Source organism: Hypanus sabinus, chromosome 9, assembly GCF_030144855.1.
Source record: "Hypanus sabinus isolate sHypSab1 chromosome 9, sHypSab1.hap1, whole genome shotgun sequence".
In the NCBI taxonomy this organism is placed as follows: Eukaryota; Metazoa; Chordata; class Chondrichthyes; order Myliobatiformes; family Dasyatidae; genus Hypanus; species Hypanus sabinus.
Window position 1 is genome coordinate 79,376,280 of NC_082714.1, and position 22,957 is coordinate 79,399,236.

A 22,957-nucleotide genomic window follows, 5' to 3' on the forward strand; every position below is an offset into this window, starting at 1 on the left:
ACAGGTACACGGAGAGGGAAGGTTTAGAGGGATACGGACAGGTACACGGATAGGAAAGGTTTAGAGGGATACGGACAGGTACACAGATGGGAAAGGTTCAGAGGGATACGGACAGGTACACGGATGGGAAAGGTTTAGAGGGATACGGCCAGGTTCACGGATTGGGAAGGGTTCAGAGGGATACGGACAGGTACACGGATAGGAAAGGTTCAGAGGGATATGGACAGGTACACGGATAGGAAAGGTTCAGAGGGACACGGACAGGTACACGGATAGGAAAGGTTCAGAGGGACACGGACAGGTACACGGATAGGAAAGGTTTAGAGGGATACGGACAGGTACACGGATAGGAAAGGTTTAGAGGGATACGGACAGGAACACGGATAGGAAAGGTTTAGAGGGATACGGACAGGTACACGGATAGAAAAGGTTTAGAGGGATACGGACAGGTAGACGGATAGGAAAGGTTTAGAGGGATACGGACAGGTACACGGATAGGAAAGGTTTAGAGGGATACGGACAGGTACACGGATAGGAAAGGTTTAGAGGGATACGGACAGGTACACGGATAGAAAAGGTTTAGAGGGATACGGACAGGTAGACGGATAGGAAAGGTTTAGAGGGATACGGACAGGTACACGGATAGGAAAGGTTTAGAGGGATACGGACAGGTACACGGATAGAAAAGGTTTAGAGGGATACGGACAGGTAGACGGATAGGAAAGGTTTAGAGGGATACGGACAGGTACACGGATAGGAAAGGTTTAGAGGGATACGGACAGGTAGACGGATAGGAAAGGTTTAGAGGGATACGGACAGGTACACGGATAGAAAAGGTTTAGAGGGATACGGACAGGTACACGGATAGGAAAGGTTTAGAGGGATATGGACAGGTACAGGGATAGGAAAGGTTTAGAGGGATACGGACAGGTACACGGATAGGAAAGGTTTAGAGGGATACGGACAGGTACACGGATAGAAAAGGTTTAGAGGGATACGGACAGGTACACGTATAGGAAAGGTTTAGAGGGATACGGACAGGTACACGGATAGGAAAGGTTTAGAGGGATACGGACAGGTACACGGATAGGAAAGGTTTAGAGGGATACGGACAGGTACACGGATAGGAAAGGTTTAGAGGGATACGGACAGGTACACGGATAGGAAAGGTTTAGAGGGATACGGACAGGTACAGGGATAGGAAAGGTATAGAGGGATACGGACAGGTACACGGATAGGAAAGGTTTAGAGGGATACGGACGGGTACACGGATAGGAAAGGTTTAGAGGGATACGGACAGGTACACGGATAGGAAAGGTTTAGATGGATATGGACAGGTACACAGATAGGAAAGGTTTAGAGGGATACGGACGGGTACACGGATAGGAAAGGTTTAGATGGATATGGGCCAAACATGGACATATGGGATGAGCTTGGTTGGTATGTAGTTCAAAGTAAAATTATTATCAATATATGTAAGTCATTAATATATACAGCACGGTAGTGTGGCAGTCAGCACAATGCTCTACAATACCAGCGATCTGGGTTCAATTGCTGTCACTGTCTGTAAGGAGTTTTTACGTTCTCCCCATAAGCCTGTGGGTTTCCTCCCTCCCTCTGTCCAAAGGCCTACCAACTGGTAGGTTAATAGGCCATTGTAAATGATCTTGTGATTAGGTTTGGATTAAGTGGGGGAATTGCTGGCTGCTGCAGACCGAAGGGCTACTCTGTGCTCTATCTCAATAAATAGATGTTGTCATGAAATTAATTTTCTTGCAGGCATTTTCTTTTTGAATTGGGCTGAATGCCCAGTTTCAGTGCTCTGTGATTCCGGGCTAGAGCTGTACAGTTCATCCTTGACGTGTTCACGTGAGACCTGGAACCCACTCCTCCACCCCCACTGCTTTCTGCCTCTGAACCTCCCCTGGTGGACCAGCCTGGGGCCTCTGAGGGACTCGAGGCACGGGGTAGACCCGGCTGGGGCCTCCCCTTCCGCAGGGAAGAACCAGCCTCCCTCCGCTCGTTGCCGACTGCTCTCTGCCCGGTTGCTAAGTGCCGACAACATGAGGAAGTTTGCCAGTGACAGTTAGTGTTTACACAACACTCTCCAAGAGAGAGCTGGCAATGAGGGGTAGGGGGAAGGGGGGGGAATGGAGGGGGAGGGAGCGTGAGAGCGAATGGGACAGAGTGGGTGAGGGGTAGGGAGAAGGACAGAAAGAGGGTCGGGATAAGGAGAGGGACAGAGAATCAGGAGGGCTAGGGAGAGGTACAGGGAGGAGGTGGGAGAGGGACAGGGAGGGAGGGGAACAGAGGGGGAAGAAGGATGGAGAGGGTCAGGGAGGGGGGAGTCACAAAGAGGAGGAGGGAGAGGTACAGACAGGCAGAGGGAATGGGAAAGGGACAGGATGAAGAGGGAGGGAGACAAAGAGCAAGTGGCAGGGAGAGAAAGAAAGGGAGGAAAAGACGGTGAGAGGAAGAGAGATTGGACTGATGGGGTGGACAAAGTGAGGGGGAGAGAGTGAATAGGAGGGATGTCATTTGGATGTGACATTCCTAGATCATTCCCAAACAAACGTACACAGCACTGATGCACAGAGGGATTTTGGAGTCTCAGTCACAGCTCATTCACCAGCTGACAAGTCAGTAAAGGGGTGTGTGGCATGCTGTCTTTTAACAGTTCAGAACAAAAGTCACAAAGTTATGATGCAGTTGTGTGAGGGTTTGGAGTTTTGCATTCACCACGTTACAGGAAGGATGTGAGGGATTTGGAGGGGGTGTAGGAGGGGTTTACCAGGATGCTGTCTGGGTTAGAGAGTATGAACGAGGGATCCCTGCGGAAAGAGGAGAGAGAGGAGGAAGAGTTTGGTGGTAGGATCACTTCGGAAATGGCAGAAGTTGCGGAGAAGGACGAGTTGACAAACATGGGTTTTCTCTGGAACATTAAGGGGAGACCTGACAGAGGTAAACGGTCAGAATATTTTCCTAGCGTAGAAATGTGGAATTATCGAGACTGTAGCTTTAAGGTGAGAGAGGGAAAGTTCAAAGGCAATGAGCAGGCAAGTTTTTTTTACACAAAGTTTGGTGTGTGTCTGGAATGTGCTGCCAGAAATTATTTATTTATTTATATTGTCAAGCTACGCGCAGAACGGACTCCTGACCCAACCAGCCGCGCCGCCCAGCAACCCACTGAACTAACCCTCGCCTAATCGCAGGCCAGTGTTTATAATGGCCAATTTATCCTATAAACTGGTGCACCTTTGCTCCGTAAGAGGAAACCGGAGCACTCGGAGGAAATACACACACACACACACACACACACACACACCAACACACGCTCACACACACACACACAGACACGCTCACACACAGACACACACACACACACTCACACACTCACTCACACACACACACACTCACACACACACACACAAACACGCTCACACACACAAACACATGCTCACACACACACTCACACACACACACAGACACTCTCACACACACAAACTCACACTCACTCACATACACTCACACACTCACACACACACACACACAAACACACACTCACACACACACACACACACAAACACACACTCACTCACACACACGGACTCACTCACACACACACACACACACACACACACAAACACATGCTCACTCACACACACACACAAACATGCTCAAACACACACACAAGCACACACTCACAGTAACAGAGGTCAGAATTGAACTCGGAACTGCAAACCATGGTGCCCCCAGATGGTACAGGCAGAAACTACAGAGGCTTTAGCACAGACACACGAAGGTGCAGAGAGAGTCACGGATGTCGGAGCAGACATGGTGGGCCTGAAGGCCCAGTGCCGTTCTATCTCGCTGTGAAAGGAATTGAGGATGCGTTTCTGTCTAGGCTTCTCTGTGCCTCAGGAAAACACCCACCCTGGGCATTCCTTCCCCCATCCCATCGGGCAGAAGATACAAAAGCCTGAAAGCACGTACCAGGCTAAACTTGGCTTTCACCCAGCTGTTACAGAACTATTGAACAGCTCTCTACTGCAATAAGAGCTCACAATCTACACTGTGTCCCCTGCACCTTTCCCTCTGTCTGCGCTGCAGTTTCTCTGGAGCTGTTACACTTTATTCTGCATTCTGTTATTGTTTTACCTTGTTCTACTGTGTTATGATCTGATCTGTGTGAACTGTACGCAAGAGAAGCTTTTCACTGTGTCTCGGTACATGTGACAATAATAAAGCAATTTAAATTCGATTGTATTGGTGAAGCTCGGTGAGGATGAGAACTGCTTTATTGTTGTCTCATGTACCAAGCTTTTGTCTGCCTGCCATGCAGACAGATCATCTGCACACAATCCATTCAGCTGGTAGAAAAGGAAGACAAAGACAGTGGTGGAACGCTTTACAACACTAGCTGTACAGTCGGTGTTCGATTCCTGCTCTGCTGCTGTCTGTGAGGAGTTTGCACGTTCTCCTCCCCCCCCCTCCCGTGCTCTGGGCCCCTCCCACATTCCAAAGACGCACAGGTTAGGGTTAGTAACGTGTGGGCATTTTATGTTGGCACAGGAAACATGACTCAGCAAACGACACTGTATGCTTCAATGTACAAGTGACAAGTTCGACTGGATAGAGGGTGACGGTTCCAGAGAAAGTGCAGTGCAGGCAGACAGATCAGGTACGCGAATCATGACAAGGGAGATCGGGAGCTCGTCTGAGGCACCACACACAATACTGGCCTCCACCCTTGAGGGGAAGGACTGTGGTACATTGGGAACCATTCAGAAAGGGCTCATTCAACTGATACCCCCAAAGGGGTAGAGGTCCCACAGTTCCAAGGAGTCAGAGAGGACAGGCCTGAAACAGAGAAGACCCTGAGGGGTGGGCATGGAGAGGCTGTTTCCTCCCGTGGGAGACTGGTGTACCCAAGGCCACTGTTTCAAAAATAAGGGGGTTGCTTGTTTAAGAGAGAGACCAGGTCTTTGGGTGTTCTTAAGGAAGAGAGAGGTCAATTCTCCATGAGTAAGAGGGTGAAGGATGTCATGGTGAGGTAGAATTAGAGTCAATGTCCTCAACTCCCCCTCCCTCCCCCGCTTATAGTCAAGATCAGAATGAGGTTTAATATCACTGACGTATGTCCAGAGATCTGTTATTCAGCAGCAGCTCTGCAGTGCAGTCCAAAAATACCACAAAGTACAATAAGAAAACAAATTAGCAATAGACAGAGAGCAAACCGTGAGGTAGTGTTCATGGTCTGTTGGGAAATCTGATGGGAAGCGTGAGGGTAGTGATGAGAAGAGGGCATGTCCTGGATGGTGACGGTCTTTATGCCACTTTCTTGAGGTATCACGGTCTGAGATGTCCTCGGTGGTAGTGGGGGGGAAGGGTTGGCTGAGTCCACCACCCCCTCACGATCTTGAGCGTTGGAGTCTGCACCAAACCAGTCAGAACATTTTCACGATGCATCCGTGGAAACTTGCTGCAGTCTTGGGTGACATGCCAAATCTCCTCAAACTTCTATAGATTTCAGCAAGGCATTTGACAAGGTACCCCATGCAAGGCTTATTGAGAAAGTAAGCAGGCATGGGATCCAAGCGGACATTGCTTTGTGAATCCAGAACTGGCTCGCCAACAGAAGGCAAAGAGTGGTCGTAGACAGGTCACATTCTGCATGGAGGTTGGTGACCAGTGGTGTACCTCAGGGATCTGTTCTGGGACCCCTACTCTTCGTGATTTTTGTAAATGACCTGGATGAGGAAGTGGAGGGATGGGTTAGTAAATTTGCTGATGACACAAAGGTTGGAGGTGTTGTGGATAGTGTGGAGGGCTGTCAGGGGTTACAGCGGTACATTGATAGGATGCAAAACTAGGTTGAGAATTGGCAGATAAGTGTGAAATGGTTCATTTTGATAGGCCAAATCAGAATTCTGATGACAGAGGGATAGTGAGGTATTGTTCCTGGTCTTTCAGAAATCTGAGGACAGAGGGATAGTGAGGTGTTGTTCAGGGACTGTCAGAAATCTGATGACAGAGGGATAGTGAGGTGTTGTTCATGGACTGTCAGAAATCTGAGGACAGAGGGATAGTGAGGTGTTGTTCATGGACTGTCAGAAATCTGATGACAGAGGGAGAGTGAGGTGTTGTTCATGGACTGTCAGAAATCTGATGACAGAGGGATAGTGAGGTGTTGTTCATGGACTGTCAGAAATCTGATGACAGAGGGATAGTGAGGTATTGTTCATGGACTGTCAGAAATCTGATGACAGAGGGATAGTGAGGTGTTGTTCATGGACTGTCATAAATCTGATGACAGAGGGATAGTGAGGTGTTGTTCATGGACTGTCAGAAATCTGATGACAGAGGGATAGTGAGGTGTTGTTCATGGACTGTCAGAAATCTGATGACAGAGGGATAGTGAGGTGTTGTTCATGGACTGTCAGAAATCTGAAGACAGAGGGATAGTGAGGTATTGTTCGTGGACAGTCAGAATTCTGATGACAGAGGCTTAGTGAGGTGTTGTTCATGGACTGTAAGAAATCTGATGACATAGGGATAGTGAGGTGTTGTTTATAGATTGTCAGAAATCTGATGACAGGGGGATAGTGAGGTGTTGTTCATAGACTGTCAGAAATCTGATGACAGAGGGATAGTGAGGTGGTGTTCACGGACTGTCAGAAATCTGATGACATAGGGATAGTGAGGTGTTGTTCATAGACTGTCAGAAATCTGATGACAGGGGGATAGTGAGGTGTTGTTCATGGACAGTCAGAAATCTGATGACAGGGGGATAGTGAGGTGTTCATAGACTGTAAGAAATCTGATGACATAGGGATAGTGAGGTGTTGTTCATGGACAGTCAGAAATCTGATGACAGGGGGATAGTGAGGTGTTGTTCATGGACTGTAAGAAATCTGATGACAGAGGGATAGTGAGGTGTTGTTCATGGACTGTCATAAATCTGATGACAGAGGGATAGTGAGGTGTTGTTCATGGACTGTCAGAAATCTGATGACAGAGGGATAGTGAGGTGTTGTTCATGGACTGTCATAAATCTGATGACAGAGGGATAGTGAGGTGTTGTTCATGGACTGTCAGAAATCTGATGACAGAGGGATAGTGAGGTGTTGTTCATGGACTGTCATAAATCTGATGACAGAGGGATAGTGAGGTGTTGTTCATGGACTGTCATAAATCTGATGACAGAGGGATAGTGAGGTGTTGTTCATGGACTGTCAGAAATCTGATGAAAGAGGGATAGCGAGGTGTTGTTCATGGACAGTCAGAAATCTGATGACAGGGGGTTAGTGAGGTGTTGTTCATGGACTGTAAGAAATCTGATGACAGAGGGATAGTGAGGTGTTGTTCATGGACTGTCATAAATCCGATGACAGGAATAATGAGGTGTTCATTGGTTCATGGACTGTCAGAAATCTGATGACAGAGGGATAGTGAGCTGTTGTTCATGGACTGTCAGAAATCTGATGACAGAGGGATAGTGAGGTGTTGTTCATGGACTGTCATAAATCTGATGACAGAGGGATAGTGAGGTGTTGTTCATGGACTGTCAGAAATCTGATGACAGAGGGATAGTGATGTGTTGTTCATGGACTGTCATAAATCTGATGACAGAGGGATAGTGAGGTGTTGTTCATGGACTGTCAGAAATCTGATGAAAGAGGGATAGCGAGGTGTTGTTCATGGACTGTCAGAAATCTGATGACAGAGGGATAGTGAGGTGTTGTTCATGGACTGTCATAAATCTGATGACAGAGGGATAGTGAGGTGTTGTTCATGGACTGTCATAAATCTGATGACAGAGGGATAGTGAGGTGTTGTTCATGGACTGTCATAAATCTGATGACAGAGGGATAGTGAGGTGTTGTTCATGGACTTTCAGAAATCTGATGACAGAGGGATAGTGAGGTGTTGTACATGGACTGTCAGAAATCTGATGACAGTGGGATAGTGAGGTGTTGTACATGGACTGTCATAAATCTGATGACAGAGGGATAGTGAGGTATTGTTCATGGACTGTCAGAAATCTGATGACAGAGGGATAGTGAGGTATTGTTCATGGACTGTCAGAATTTCGATGCCAAAGGGATAGTGAGGTGTTCATGGGTTCATGGACTGTCAGAAATCCGATGACAGGGATAATGAGGTGTTCATTGGTTCATGGACTGTCAGAAATCTGATGACAGAGGGATAGAGAGGTGTTGTTCATGGACTGTCAGAAATCTGATGGCAGAGGGATAGTGAGGTGTTGTTCATGGACTGTCAGAAATCTGATGACAGAGGGATAGTGAGGTGTTATTCATGGACTGTCATAAATCTGATGACAGAGGGATAGTGAGGTGTTGTTCATGGACTGACAGAAATCTGATGACAGAGGGATAGTGAGGTGTTGTTCATGGACTTTCAGAAATCTGATGACAGAGGGATAGTGAGGTGTTGTTCATGGACTGTCAGAAATCTGATGACAGTGGGATAGTGAGGTGTTGTACATGGACTGTCATAAATCTGATGACAGAGGGATAGTGAGGTATTGTTCATGGACTGTCAGAAATCTGATGACAGAGGGATAGTGAGGTATTGTTCATGGACTGTCAGAATTTCGATGCCAAAGGGATAGTGAGGTGTTCATGGGTTCATGGACTGTCAGAAATCCGATGACAGGGATAATGAGGTGTTCATTGGTTCATGGACTGTCAGAAATCTGATGACAGAGGGATAGAGAGGTGTTGTTCATGGACTGTCAGAAATCTGATGGCAGAGGGATAGTGAGGTGTTGTTCATGGACTGTCAGAAATCTGATGACAGAGGGATAGTGAGGTGTTGTTCATGGACTGTCATAAATCTGATGACAGAGGGATAGTGAGGTGTTGTTCATGGACTGTCAGAAATCTGATGACAGAGGGATAGTGAGGTGTTGTTCATGGACTGTCATAAATCTGATGACAGAGGGATAGTGAGGTGTTGTTCATGGACTGTCAGACATCTGATGAAAGAGGGATAGCGAGGTGTTGTTCATGGACAGTCAGAAATCTGATGACAGTGGGATAGTGAGGTGTTGTTCATGGACTGTAAGAAATCTGATGACAGAGGGAGAGTGAGGTATTGTTCATGGACTGTCATAAATCTGATGACAGAGGGATAGTGAGGTGTTGTTCATGGACTGTCATAAATCCGATGACAGGGATAATGAGGTGTTCATTGGTTCATGGACTGTCAGAAATCTGATGACAGAGGGATAGTGAGGTATTGTTCATGGACAGTCAGAAATCTGATGACAGAGGGATAGTGAGGTATTGTTCATGGACTGTCAGAATTTCGATGCCAAAGGGATAGTGAGGTGTTCATGGGTTCATGGACTGTCAGAAATCCGATGACAGGGATAATGAGATGTTCATGGGTTCATGGACTGTCAGAAATCTGATGGCAGAGGGATAGTGAGGTGTTGTTCATGGACTGTCAGAAATCTGATGGCAGAGGGATAATGAGGTGTTGTTCATGGACTGTCAGAAATCTGATGACAGAGGGATAGTGAGGTGTTGTTCATGGACTGTCATAAAACTGATGACAGAGGGATAGTGAGGTGTTGTTCATGGACTGTCAGAAATCTGATGACAGAGGGATAGTGATGTGTTGTTCATGGACTGTCAGAAATCTGATGAAAGAGGGATAGCGAGGTGTTGTTCATGGACTGTCAGAAATCTGATGACAGAGGGATAGTGAGGTGTTGTTCATGGACTGTCATGAATCTGATGACAGAGGGATAGTGAGGTGTTGTTCATGGACTGTCATAAATCTGATGACAGAGGGATAATGAGGTGTTGTTCATGGACTGTCATAAATCTGATGACAGAGGGATAGTGAGGTGTTGTTCATGGACTGTCAGAAATCTGATGACAGAGGGATAGTGAGGTGTTGTTCATGGACTGTCAGAAATCTGATGAACAGTGGGATAGTGAGGTGTTGTTCATGGACTGTCATAAATCTGATGACAGAGGGATAGTGAGGTGTTGTTCATGGACTGTCAGAAATCTGATGACAGAGGGATAGTGAGGTGTTGTTCATGGACTGTCATAAATCTGATGACAGAGGGATAGTGAGGTGTTGTTCATGGACTGTCAGAATTTCGATGCCAAAGGGATAGTGAGGTGTTCATGGGTTCATGGACTGTCAGAAATCCGATGACAGGGATAATGAGGTGTTCATTGGTTCATGGACTGTCAGAAATCTGATGACAGAGGGATAGTGAGGGGTTGTTCATGGACTGTCAGAAATCTGATGACAGAGGGATAATGAGGTGTTGTTCATGGACTGTCAGAAATCTGATGACAGTGGGATAGGGAGCTATTGTTCATGGACTGTCAGAAATCCGATGACAAAGGGATAGTGAGGTGTTCATGGGTTCATGGACTGTCAGAAATCTGATGACAGAAGGATAGTGAGGCGTTGTTCATGGACTGTCAGAAATCTGATGGCAGAGGGATAGTGAGGTACTGTTCATGGACAGTCAGAAATCTGAAGACAGAGAGATAGTGAGGTGTTGTTCATGGACTGTCAGAATTCTGATGACAGAAGGATAGTGAGGAGTTGTTCATGGACTGTCAGAAATCTGATGACAGAGGGATAGTGAGGTGTTGTTCATGGACTGTCAGAATTCTGATGACCGAGCAATAGTGAGGTGTCGTTCCTGGTCTTTCAGAAATCTGATGACAGAGGGATAGTGAGGTATTGTTCGTGGTCAGTCAGAATTCTGTTGACAGAGTGATAGTGAGGTATTGTTCATGGACTGTCAGAAATCTGATGACCGAGGAATAGTGAGGTGTTGTTCTTGGACTGTCAGAAATCTGATGACAGAGAGATAGTGAGCTGTTTTTCATGGACTGTCAGAAATCTGATGACACAGGGTTAGTGAGGTATTGTTCGTAGATAGTCAGAATTCTGATGACAGAGGGATAGTGAGGAATTGTTCATGGACTGTCAGAAATCTGATGACCGAGGGATAGTGAGGTGTTCATGGGTTCATGGACTGTCAGAAATCCGATGACAGGGATAATGAGGTGTTCATTGGTTCATGGACTGTCAGAAATCTGATGACAGAGGGATAGTGAGGTATTGTTCATGGACTGTCAGAAATCTGATGACCGAGGAATAGTGAGGTGTTGTTCCTGGTCTTTCAGAAATCTGATGACAGAGGGATAGTGAGGTATTGTTCGTGGTCAGTCAGAATTCTGTTGACAGAGGGATAGTGAGGTATTGTTCATGGACTGCCAGAAATCTGATGACAGAGGGATACTGAGGTATTGTTCATGGACTGTCAGAATTTCGATGCCAAAGGGATAGTGAGGTGTTCATGGGTTCATGGACTGTCAGAAATCCGATGACAGGGACAATGAGGTGTTCATTGGTTCATGGACTGTCAGAAATCTGATGACAGAGGGATAGTGAGAGGTTGTTCATGGACTGTCAGAAATCTGATGACAGAGGGATAATGAGGTGTTGTTCATGGACTGTCAGAAATCTGATGACAGTGGGATAGTGAGGTATTGTTCATGGACTGTCAGAAATCCGATGACAAAGGGATAGTGAGGTGTTCATGGGTTCATGGACTGTCAGAAATCTGATGACAGAAGGATAGTGAGGTGTTGTTCATGGACTGTCAGAAATCTGATGGCAGAGGGATAGTGAGGTACTGTTCATGGACAGTCAGAAATCTGAAGACAGAGAGATAGTGAGGTGTTGTTCATGGACTGTCAGAATTCTGATGACAGAAGGATAGTGAGGTGTTGTTCATGGACTGTCAGAATTCTGATGACCGAGCAATAGTGAGGTGTCGTTCCTGGTCTTTCAGAAATCTGATGACAGAGGGATAGTGAGGTATTGTTCGTGGTCAGTCAGAATTCTGTTGACAGAGTGATAGTGAGGTATTGTTCATGGACTGTCAGAAATCCGATGACAGAGGGATAGTGAGGTATTGTTCATGGACTGTCAGAAATCCGATGACAAAGGGATAGTGAGGTGTTCATGGGTTCATGGACTGTCAGAAATCTGATGACAGAAGGATAGTGAGGTGTTGTTCATGGACTGTCAGAAATCTGATGTCAGAGGGATAGTGAGGTATTGTTCATGGACTGTCAGAAATCTGATGACAGAGGGATAGTGAGGTCGTGTTCATGGACTGTCAGAAATCTGATGACAGAAGGATAGTGAGATGTTGTTCATGGACAGTCAGAAATCTGATAGAGGGATAGTGAGGTGTTGTTCATGGACTGTCAGAAATCTGATGACAGAGGGATAGTGAGGTGTTGTTCATGGACTGTCATAAATCTGATGACAGAGGGATAGTGAGGTGGTGTTCATGGACTGTCATAAATCTGATGACAGGGGGATAGTGAGGTGTTCATTGGTTCATGGACTGTCAGAAATCTGATGACAGAGGGATAGCGAGGTGTTGTTCATGGACTGTCAGAAATCTGATGACAGACGGATAGTGAGGTGTTGTTCATGGACTGTCATAAATCTGATGACAGAGGGATAGTGAGGTGTTGTTCATGGACTGTCAGAATTCTGATGACCGAGCAATAGTGAGGTGTCGTTCCTGGTCTTTCAGAAATCTGATGACAGAGGGATAGTGAGGTATTGTTCGTGGTCAGTCAGAATTCTGTTGACAGAGTGATAGTGAGGTGGTGTTCATGGACTGTCAGAAATCTGATGTCAGAGGGATAGTGAGGTACTGTTCATGGACTGTCAGAAATCTGATGACAGGGGGATAGTGAGGTGTTGTTCATGGACAGTCAGAAATCTGATGACAGAGGGATAGTGAGGTGTTGTTCATGGACTGTCAGAAATCTGATGAAAGAGGGATAGTGAGGTGTTGTTCATGGACTGTCAGAAATCTGATGACAGAGAGATAGTGAGGTGGTGTTCATGGACTGTCATAAATCTGATGACAGGGGGATAGTGAGGTGTTCATTGGTTCATGGACTGTCAGAAATCTGATGACAGAGGGATAGCGAGGTGTTGTTCATGGACTGTCATAAATCTGATGACAGAGGGATAGTGAGGTGGTGTTCATGGACTGTCATAAATCTGATGACAGGGGGATAGTGAGGTGTTCATTGGTTCATGGACTGTCAGAAATCTGATGACAGAGGGATAGCGAGGTGTTGTTCATGGACTGTCAGAAATCTGATGACAGACGGATAGTGAGGTGTTGTTCATGGACAGTCATAAATCCGATGACAGGGATAATGAGGTGTTCATTGGTTCATGGACTGTCAGAAATCTGATGACAGAGGGATAGTGAGGTATTGTTCATGGACTGTCAGAATTTCGATGCCAAAGGGATAGTGAGGTGTTCATGGGTTCATGGACTGTCAGAAATCCGATGACAGAGATAATGAGGTGTTCATTGGTTCATGGACTGTCAGAAATCTGATGGCAGAGGGATAGTGAGGTGTTGTTCATGGACTGTCAGAAATCTGATGACAGAGGGATAGTGAGGTGTTGTTCATGGACTGTCATAAATCTGATGACAGAGGGATAGTGAGGTGTTGTTCATGGACTGTCAGAAATCTGATGACAGAGGGATAGTGAGGTGTTGTTCATGGACTGTCATAAATCTGATGACAGAGGGATAGTGAGGTGTTGTTCATGGACTGTCAGAAATCTGATGAAAGAGGGATAGTGAGGTGTTGTTCATGGACTGTCAGAAATCTGATGAAAGAGGGATCGCGAGCTGTTGTTCATGGACTGTCAGAAATCTGATGACAGAGGGATAGTGAGGTGTTGCTCATGGACTGTCATAAATCTGATGACAGAGGGATAGTGAGGTGTTGTTCATGGACTGTTATAAATCTGATGACAGAGGGATAGTGAGGTGTTGTTCATGGACTGTCATAAATCTGATGACAGAGGGATAGTGAGGTGTTGTTCATGGACTGTCATAAATCTGATGACAGAGGGATAGTGAGGTGTTGTTCATGGACTGTCATAAATCTGATGACAGAGGGATAGTGAGGTATTGTTCATGGACTGTCAGAAATCTGATGACAGAGGGATAGTGAGGTGTTGTTCATGCACTGTCAGAAATCTGATGACAGAGGGATAGTGAGGTGTTGCTCATGGACTGTCAGAAATCTGATGACAGAGGGATAGTGAGGTGTTTTTCATGGACTGTTAGAAATCTGATGACAGAGGGATAGTGAGGTGTTGTTCATGGACTGTCAGAAATCTAATGACAAAGGGATAGTGAGGTGTTGTTCATGGACTGTCAGAAATCTAATGACAAAGGGATAGTGAGGTGTTGTTCATGGACTGTCAGAAATCTGAGGACAGAGGGATAGTGAGGTGTTGTTCATGGACTGTCAGAAATCTGATGACAGAGGGATAGTGAGGTGTTGTTCATGGACTGTCAGAAATCTGATGACAGGGGGATAGTGACGTGTTGTTCATGGACAGTCAGAAATCTGATGACAGGGGGATAGTGAGGTGTTGTTCATAGACTGTAAGAAATCTGATGACATAGGGATAGTGAGGTGTTGTTCATGGACTGTCAGAAATCTGATGACAGGGGGATAGTGAGGTGTTGTTCATGGACAGTCAGAAATCTGATGACAGGGGGATAGTGAGGTGTTGTTCATGGACTGTAAGAAATCTGATGACAGAGGGATAGTGAGGTGTTGTTCATGGACTGTCAGAAATCTGATGACAGAGGGATAGTGAGGTATTGTTCATGGACTGTCAGAATTTCGATGCCAAAGAGATAGTGAGGTGTTCATGGGTTCATGGACTGTCAGAAATCCGATGACAGAGATAATGAGGTGTTCATTGGTTCATGGACTGTCAGAAATCTGATGGCAGAGGGATAGTGAGGTGTTGTTCATGGACTGTCAGAAATCTGATGACAGAGGGATAGTGAGGTGTTGTTCATGGACTGTCATAAATCTGATGACAGAGGGATAGTGAGGTGTTGTTCATGGACTGTCAGAAATCTGATGACAGAGGGATAGTGAGGTGTTGTTCATGGACTGTCATAAATCTGATGACAGAGGGATAGTGAGGTGTTGTTCATGGACTGTCAGAAATCTGATGAAAGAGGGATAGTGAGGTGTTGTTCATCGACTGTCAGAAATCTGATGAAAGAGGGATAGCGAGCTGTTGTTCATGGACTGTCAGAAATCTGATGACAGAGGGATAGTGAGGTGTTGCTCATGGACTGTCATAAATCTGATGACAGAGGGATAGTGAGGTGTTGTTCATGGACTGTTATAAATCTGATGACTGAGGGATAGTGAGGTGTTGTTCGTGGACTGTCATAAATCTGATGACAGAGGGATAGTAAGGTGTTGTTCATGGACTGTCAGAAATCTGATGACAGAGGGATAGTGAGGTGTTGTTCATGGACTGTCATAAATCTGATGACAGAGGGATAGTGAGGTGTTGTTCATGGACTGTCATAAATCTGATGACAGAGGGATAGTGAGGTGTTGTTCATGGACTGTCAGAAATCTGATGACAGAGGGATAGTGAGGTGTTGTTCATGGACTGTCATAAATCTGATGACAGAGGGATAGTGAGGTACTGTTCATGGACAGTCAGAAATCTGATGACAGGGGGATAGTGAGGTGTTGTTCATGGACAGTCAGAAATCTGATGACAGAGGGATAGTGAGGTGTTGTTCATGGACTGTCAGAAATCTGATGACAGAGGGATAGTGAGGTGTTGTTCATGGACTGTCATAAATCTGATGACAGAGGGATAGTGAGGTGGTGTTCATGGACTGTCATAAATCTGATGACAGGGGGATAGTGAGGTGTTCATTGGTTCATGGACTGTCAGAAATCTGATGACAGAGGGATAGCGAGGTGTTGTTCATGGACTGTCAGAAATCTGATGACAGACGGATAGTGAGGTGTTGTTCATGGACTGTCATAAATCTGATGACAGAGGGATAGTGAGGTGTTGTTCATGGACTGTCATAAATCCGATGACAGGGATAATGAGGTGTTCATTGGTTCATGGACTGTCAGAAATCTGATGACAGAGGGATAGTGAGCTGTTGTTCATGGACTGTCAGAAATCTGATGACAGAGGGATAGTGAGGTGTTGTTCATGGACTGTCATAAATCCGATGACAGGGATAATGAGGTGTTCATTGGTTCATGGACTGTCAGAAATCTGATGACAGAGGGATAGTGAGCTGTTGTTCATGGACTGTCAGAAATCTGATGCCAGAGGGATAGTGAGGTGTTGTTCATGGACTGTCAGAAATCTGATGACAGAGGGATAGTGAGGTATTGTTCATGGACTGTCAGAATTTCGATGCCAAAGGGATAGTGAGGTGTTCATGGGTTCATGGACTGTCAGAAATCCGATGACAGAGATAATGAGGTGTTCATTGGTTCATGGACTGTCAGAAATCTGATGGCAGAGGGATAGTGAGGTGTTGTTCATGGACTGTCAGAAATCTGATGACAGAGGGATAGTGAGGTGTTGTTCATGGACTGTCAGAAATCTGATGACAGAGGGATAGTGAGGTGTTGTTCATGGACTGTCATAAATCTGATGACAGAGGGATAGTGAGGTGTTGTTCATGGACTGTCAGAAATCTGATGAAAGAGGGATAGTGAGGTGTTCATGGACTGTCAGAAATCTGATGAAAGAGGGATAGCGAGCTGTTGTTCATGGACTGTCAGAAATCTGATGACAGAGGGATAGTGAGGTGTTGCTCATGGACTGTCATAAATCTGATGACAGAGGGATAGTGAGGTGTTGTTCATGGACTGTTATAAATCTGATGACTGAGGGATAGTGAGGTGTTGTTCGTGGACTGTCATAAATCTGATGACAGAGGGATAGTAAGGTGTTGTTCATGGACTGTCAGAAATCTGATGACAGAGGGATAGTGAGGTGTTGTTCATGGACTGTCATAAATCTGATGACAGAGGGATAGTGAGGTGTTGTTCATGGACTGTCAGAAATCTGATGAAAGAGGGATAGCGAGCTGTTGTTCATGGACTGTCAGAAATCTGATGACAGAGGGATAGTGAGGTGTTGTTCATGGACTGTCAGAAATCTGATGACACAGGGTTAGTGAGGTATTGTTCGTAGATAGTCAGAATTCTGATGACAGAGGGATAGTGAGGAATTGTTCATGGACTGTCAGAAATCTGATGACCGAGGGATAGTGAGGTGTTCATGGGTTCATGGACTGTCAGAAATCCGATGACAGGGATAATGAGGTGTTCATTGGTTCATGGACTGTCAGAAATCTGATGACAGAGGGATAGTGAGGTATTGTTCATGGACTGTCAGAAATCTGATGACAGAGAGATAGTGAGGTGTTGTTCATGGACTGTCAGAAATCTGATGACAGAGGGATAGTGAGGTGTTCATGGGTTCATGGACTGTCAGAAATCCGATGACAGGGATAATGAGGTGTTCATTGGTTCATGGACTGTCAGAAATCTGATGACAGAGGGATAGTGAGGGGTTGTTCATGGACTGTCAGAAATCTGATGACAGAGGGATAGTGAGGGGTTGTTCATGGACTGTCAGAAATCTGATGACAGAGGGATAGTGAGGTATTGTTCATGGACTGTCAGAAATCTGATGACAGAGGGTTAGTGAGCTGTTGTTCATGGACTGTCAGAAATCTGATGACAGAGGGATAGCGAGGTGTTGTTCATGGACTGTCAGAAATCTGATGACAGAGGGATAGCGAGGTGTTGTTCATGGACTGTCAGAAATCTGATGACAGACGGATAGTGAGGTGTTGTTCATGGACTGTCATAAATCTGATGACAGAGGGATAGTGAGGTGTTGTTCATGGACTGTCATAAATCCGATGACAGGGATAATGAGGTGTTCATTGGTTCATGGACTGTCAGAAATCTGCTGACAGACGGATAGTGAGGTGTTGTTCATTAACTGTCAGAAATTTGTTGACAGAGGGATAGTGAGGTGTTGTTCATGGGCTCAGAAATCTGATGACAATGGATAGTGATGTGTTGTTCATGGACTGTCATAAATCCGATGACAGGGATAATGAGGTGTTCATTGGTTCATGGACTGTCAGAAATCTGATGGCAGAGGGATAGTGAGGTGTTGTTCATGGACTGTCAGAAATCTGATGACAGAGGGATAGTGAGGTGTTGTTCATGGACTGTCAGAAATCTGATGACAGAGGGATAGTGAGGTGTTGTTCATGGACTGTCATAAATCTGATGACAGAGGGATAGTGAGGTGTTGTTCATGGACTGTCAGAAATCTGATGAAAGAGGGATAGTGAGGTGTTGTTCATGGACTGTCAGAAATCTGATGAAAGAGGGATAGCGAGCTGTTGTTCATGGACTGTCAGAAATCTGATGACAGAGGGATAGTGAGGTGTTGCTCATGGACTGTCATAAATCTGATGACAGAGGGATAGTGAGGTGTTGTTCATGGACTGTTATAAATCTGATGACAGAGGGATAGTGAGGTGTTGTTCATGGACTGTCATAAATCTGATGACAGAGGGATAGTGAGGTGTTGTTCATGGACTGTCAGAAATCTGATGACAGAGGGATAGTGAGGTGTTGCTCATGGACTGTCATAAATCTGATGACAGAGGGATAGTGAGGTGTTGTTCATGGACTGTTATAAATCGGATGACTGAGGGATAGTGAGGTGTTGTTCGTGGACTGTCATAAATCTGATGACAGAGGGATAGTAAGGTGTTGTTCATGGACTGTCAGAAATCTGATGACAGAGGGATAGTGAGGTGTTGTTCATGGACTGTCATAAATCTGATGACAGAGGGATAGTGAGGTGTTGTTCATGGACTGTCAGAAATCTGATGAAAGAGGGATAGCGAGCTGTTGTTCATGGACTGTCAGAAATCTGATGACAGAGGGATAGTGAGGTGTTGTTCATGGACTGTCAGAAATCTGATGACACAGGGTTAGTGAGGTATTGTTCGTAGATAGTCAGAATTCTGATGACAGAGGGATAGTGAGGAATTGTTCATGGACTGTCAGAAATCTGATGACCGAGGGATAGTGAGGTGTTCATGGGTTCATGGACTGTCAGAAATCCGATGACAGGGATAATGAGGTGTTCATTGGTTCATGGACTGTCAGAAATCTGATGACAGAGGGATAGTGAGGTGTTGTTCATGGACTGTCAGAAATCTGATGACAGAGGGATAGTGCGGTGTTCATGGGTTCATGGACTGTCAGAAATCCGATGACAGGGATAATGAGGTGTTCATTGGTTCATGGACTGTCAGAAATCTGATGACAGAGGGATAGTGAGGTGTTGTTCATGCACTGTCAGAAATCTGATGACAGAGGGATAGTGAGGTGTTGTTCATGCACTGTCAGAAATCTGATGACAGAGGGATAGTGAGGTGTTTTTCATGGACTGTTAGAAATCTGATGACAGAGGGATAGTGAGGTGTTGTTCAGGGACTGTCAGAAATCTAATGACAAAGGGATAGTGAGGTGTTGTTCATGGACTGTCAGAAATCTGAGGACAGAGGGATAGTGAGGTGTTGTTCATGGACTGTCAGAAATCTGATGACAGAGGGATAGTGAGGTGTTGTTCATGGACTGTCAGAAATCTGATGACAGGGGGATAGTGAGGTGTTGTTCATGGACAGTCAGAAATCTGATGACAGGGGGATAGTGAGGTGTTGTTCATAGACTGTAAGAAATCTGATGACATAGGGATAGTGAGGTGTTGTTCATGGACTGTCAGAAATCTGATGACAGGGGGATAGTGAGGTGTTGTTCATGGACAGTCAGAAATCTGATGACAGGGGGATAGTGAGGTGTTGTTCATGGACTGTAAGAAATCTGATGACAGAGGGATAGTGAGGTGTTGTTCATGGACTGTCAGAAATCTGATGACAGAGGGATAGTGAGGTATTGTTCATGGACTGTCAGAATTTCGATGCCAAAGGGATAGTGAGGTGTTCATGGGTTCATGGACTGTCAGAAATCCGATGACAGAGATAATGAGGTGTTCATTGGTTCATGGACTGTCAGAAATCTGATGGCAGAGGGATAGTGAGGTGTTGTTCATGGACTGTCAGAAATCTGATGACAGAGGGATAGTGAGGTGTTGTTCATGGACTGTCAGAAATCTGATGACAGAGGGATAGTGAGGTGTTGTTCATGGACTGTCATAAATCTGATGACAGAGGGATAGTGAGGTGTTGTTCATGGACTGTCAGAAATCTGATGAAAGAGGGATAGTGAGGTGTTGTTCATGGACTGTCAGAAATCTGATGAAAGAGGGATAGCGAGCTGTTGTTCATGGACTGTCAGAAATCTGATGACAGAGGGATAGTGAGGTGTTGCTCATGGACTGTCATAAATCTGATGACAGAGGGATAGTGAGGTGTTGTTCATGGACTGTTATAAATCTGATGACAGAGGGATAGTGAGGTGTTGTTCGTGGACTGTCATAAATCTGATGACAGAGGGATAGTAAGGTGTTGTTCATGGACTGTCAGAAATCTGATGACAGAGGGATAGTGAGGTGTTGTTCATGGACTGTCATAAATCTGATGACAGAGGGATAGTGAGGTGTTGTTCATGGACTGTCATAAATCTGATGACAGAGGGATAGTGAGGTGTTGTTCATGGACTGTCAGAAATCTGATGACAGAGGGATAGTGAGGTGTTGTTCATGGACTGTCATAAATCTGATGACAGAGGGATAGTGAGGTACTGTTCATGGACAGTCAGAAATCTGATGACAGGGGGATAGTGAGGTGTTGTTCATGGACAGTCAGAAATCTGATGACAGAGGGATAGTGAGGTGTTGTTCATGGACTGTCAGAAATCTGATGACAGAGGGATAGTGAGGTGTTGTTCATGGACTGTCATAAATCTGATGACAGAGGGATAGTGAGGTGGTGTTCATGGACTGTCATAAATCTGATGACAGGGGGATAGTGAGGTGTTCATTGGTTCATGGACTGTCAGAAATCTGATGACAGAGGGATAGCGAGGTGTTGTTCATGGACTGTCAGAAATCTGATGACAGACGGATAGTGAGGTGTTGTTCATGGACTGTCAGAAATCTGATGACAGAGGGATAGTGAGGTGTTGTTCATGGACTGTCAGAATTTCGATGCCAAAGGGATAGTGAGGTGTTCATGGGTTCATGGACTGTCAGAAATCCGATGACAGAGGGATAGTGAGGTGTTGTTCATGGACTGTCATAAATCTGATGACAGAGGGATAGTGAGGTGTTGTTCATGGACTGTCAGAAATCTGATGACAGAGGGATAGTGAGGTGTTGTTCATGGACTGTCATAAATCTGATGACAGAGGGATAGTGAGGTGTTGTTCATGGACTGTCAGAAATCTGATGAAAGAGGGATAGTGAGGTGTTGTTCATGGACTGTCAGAAATCTGATGAAAGAGGGATAGCGAGCTGTTGTTCATGGACTGTCAGAAATCTGATGACAGAGGGATAGTGAGGTGTTGCTCATGGACTGTCATAAATCTGATGACAGAGGGATAGTGAGGTGTTGTTCATGGACTGTTATAAATCTGATGACAGAGGGATAGTGAGGTGTTGTTCATGGACTGTCAGAAATCTGATGACAGAGGGATAGTGAGGTGTTGTTCAGGGACTGTCAGAAATCTAATGACAAAGGGATAGTGAGGTGTTGTTCATGGACTGTCAGAAATCTGAGGACAGAGGGATAGTGAGGTGTTGTTCATGGACTGTCAGAAATCTGATGACAGAGGGATAGTGAGGTGTTGTTCATGGACTGTCAGAAATCTGATGACAGGGGGATAGTGAGGTGTTGTTCATGGACAGTCAGAAATCTGATGACAGGGGGATAGTGAGGTGTTGTTCATAGACTGTAAGAAATCTGATGACATAGGGATAGTGAGGTGTTGTTCATGGACTGTCAGAAATCTGATGACAGGGGGATAGTGAGGTGTTGTTCATGGACAGTCAGAAATCTGATGACAGGGGGATAGTGAGGTGTTGTTCATGGACTGTAAGAAATCTGATGACAGAGGGATAGTGAGGTGTTGTTCATGGACTGTCAGAAATCTGATGACAGAGGGATAGTGAGGTATTGTTCATGGAATGTCAGAATTTCGATGCCAAAGGGATAGTGAGGTGTTCATGGGTTCATGGACTGTCAGAAATCCGATGACCGAGATAATGAGGTGTTCATTGGTTCATGGACTGTCAGAAATCTGATGGCAGAGGGATAGTGAGGTGTTGTTCATGGACTGTCAGAAATCTGATGACAGAGGGATAGTGAGGTGTTGTTCATGGACTGTCATAAATCTGATGACAGAGGGATAGTGAGGTGTTGTTCATGGACTGTCAGAAATCTGATGACAGAGGGATAGTGAGGTGTTGTTCATGGACTGTCATAAATCTGATGACAGAGGGATAGTGAGGTGTTGTTCATGGACTGTCAGAAATCTGATGAAAGAGGGATAGTGAGGTGTTGTTCATGGACTGTCAGAAATCTGATGAAAGAGGGATAGCGAGCTGTTGTTCATGGACTGTCAGAAATCTGATGACAGAGGGATAGTGAGGTGTTGCTCATGGACTGTCATAAATCTGATGACAGAGGGATAGTGAGGTGTTGTTCATGGACTGTTATAAATCTGATGACAGAGGGATAGTGAGGTGTTGTTCGTGGACTGTCATAAATCTGATGACAGAGGGATAGTGAGGTGTTGTTCATGGACTGTCAGAAATCTGATGACAGAGGGATAGTGAGGTGTTGTTCATGGACTGTCATAAATCTGATGACAGAGGGATAGTGAGGTGTTGTTCATGGACTGTCATAAATCTGATGACAGAGGGATAGTGAGGTGTTGTTCATGGACTGTCAGAAATCTGATGACAGAGGGATAGTGAGGTGTTGTTCATGGACTGTCATAAATCTGATGACAGAGGGATAGTGAGGTGT

General features: G+C 45.4%; 1 protein-coding gene across 3 annotated transcripts in view; it reads left to right on the top strand.

The window, feature by feature from the left end:
* The window catches only part of LOC132399519 (ceramide synthase 2-like), a 138,409-nt gene that overhangs the window by 21,360 nt on the left and 94,092 nt on the right, over window positions 1-22,957 (top strand). The window contains exon 2 of one of the 3 annotated variants that reach the window (XM_059979976.1): window positions 4,573-4,681. The exons of the other annotated variants lie outside the window; for them this stretch is intronic. The gene's annotated coding sequence lies outside the window, so the exon portion shown is untranslated. The remainder of the gene's footprint in view (window positions 1-4,572; window positions 4,682-22,957) is intronic. 3 annotated transcript variants of the gene reach the window in all.